This window comes from Nannospalax galili, unplaced genomic scaffold (genome assembly GCF_000622305.1).
Source record: "Nannospalax galili isolate Female #2095 unplaced genomic scaffold, S.galili_v1.0 scaffold812, whole genome shotgun sequence".
Lineage (NCBI taxonomy): Eukaryota > Metazoa > Chordata > Mammalia > Rodentia > Spalacidae > Nannospalax > Nannospalax galili.
The window spans coordinates 277,359-279,306 of record NW_008330725.1 but is presented as its reverse complement, the minus strand read 5'-3'; positions in this window follow the sequence as shown (position 1 = coordinate 279,306).

Genomic DNA, 1,948 nt, shown 5'->3' with positions numbered 1-1,948 from the left:
TCAGCTATTGTTCTAAAATGATGGATAAATTTGTTTTCTCCCCTTATCTAGGTGCCTTTGAGAGGAAACTGACATCGATTCTAACGACTCCAACAGCTATCAAAACACCTGAAAGCAAATCCTGAATCTATCACTCTAGAGTCCAGCCTTGGAAGACAAAAGAAAAATGAGGAGGAACCCAATAGAGGGATGTTTTCAGAAGCCCTTGTCAAGAAATTCCAATGGACTTGCAAAACTTGCCCTGTTCTGGCTTTTTTCTGGTTCCCTGTCTAGAACTTGTAATGCTAATTACTCTTGCCTTTCCTTCTCCTTCACATCTCCTAATCATGATTCAAAGACTCTCTTTTCCTCCTCGAGACAACAGTTATGCAATTTTGGAGTCTTTTAGATAGACCCACTGAAGGGGTACTCCAATTGCCTCACCTTGTGTCCCTGTCCAGCATGGAGGAAGCCAGGGCGGTCTGTGTCCCGATTCCTTATTGGCAATTTGGGTAACCTCTTCAGAGGATGGTGTGATAAGAAGAGGAGGTAGGAACTGGCTAGGAAGTTAGTGTAAAAAGACTCAAAGTTAAGTAGCCAGTTTCTTGGCTAAAAGTTACAATGTCCTTGGGCCTCTTAGCAACATACTCTGTTCCAAAGGCCAAAAATGTCAAAAATATTTGGGAGCTTTTATGTAATCCTTAAAAGATTTTAGGGTTACCTCTTCAGAAGGGGGAATGTTAGAGTAGCCAAAACCCCATAAAAAATCAAATAAGAAAGAGTACATGAAGTTATCAGAAAAAAAGTGATGGGGAAATATGAGAGGCGTTGGAGGGGAAGGAGTGGACATGGATTTGATCAAAACACCTTATATGCATGTATGAAATTCTCAATAAATTATTTATTTTAAAAAAACTATCCAACTTTTAAAAGTCTCATAGTCTTGTAAAAAATCATGATTTAGGGGCTGGAGATTTAGGGCCTCAGCAGTTACAAGCATTGGCTGTTCTTGTGGAGGACCTGGGTTTAGTTTCCAATAGCTAACAACTGTCTATAACTTCAGTTCCAAGGGTTTTGATGACCTCTTCTGGCCTCAAGAGCATTTTACAATGTGGGTGTACCTACATACATGCAGGCAAAATACTCATACATGTATAATAAAAATAAATACATTTTTTAAAAATTAAAAGCTATGACTTAAAAGTACAAGTTCTCTTTAAAAATTCAGTCTCTTAGTTATGGGTTGCTGAAAATTTCAAAATAAATTACATACTTTCTTATTTCAAAAAGGGGAGAGCCAAGCAAAGTTACAATCAAACAAATGAAAACTCAAAATCTAGCAGTGTGAATCAAGTTCTGTAGCTCAATCTCCAGCATCCTGGACTCACTGATGATCTTCCAGCTCTAAAGGGCTAACACAGCTCCACTCCTCTGATTCAACTGCAGCATGGACAGTTTGTCTTGTAGGCTCAGGCTGGCTCCATGTGACATCTGTATTTGGTAGTCATTCCACAGGCCTGGCATCTCCAGTACTGAGGTCTCTATTTCAGCTGAGCCCATACCTTCACTAACAGCCTCTCCCAGCCTCTCATGGTGCCAAGCCTCAGCTTCTCCCAGTGACCCCTTCAATTCTGCAGCTTTCACGCTTCTGAAACCAGCACCATGTGGAAAACTCTTAGACATTACCAATTTCTGCTTCCAGCTTGAGATGCAACCTTGGTTGCTTTTGGACCACAGCTTCTGTGTAACTGACCCTGATGAAATACATCCTAGAAGATTTCATCTCAATGATGTGGGTCTCTTATTAATCATAGATGTTGTTTTCAGCACCAGCTAACCAGCAATGACTGTCCCAGTAAAGGAAAGTTTTCATTTTCACAGATTCTTAATTCAAATACATCACTCAACTGGTCCCAGTAGAGTCTTGGAGAGACTCTCAGGCTTCCCTATGAAACTTCACAAGCCAGGC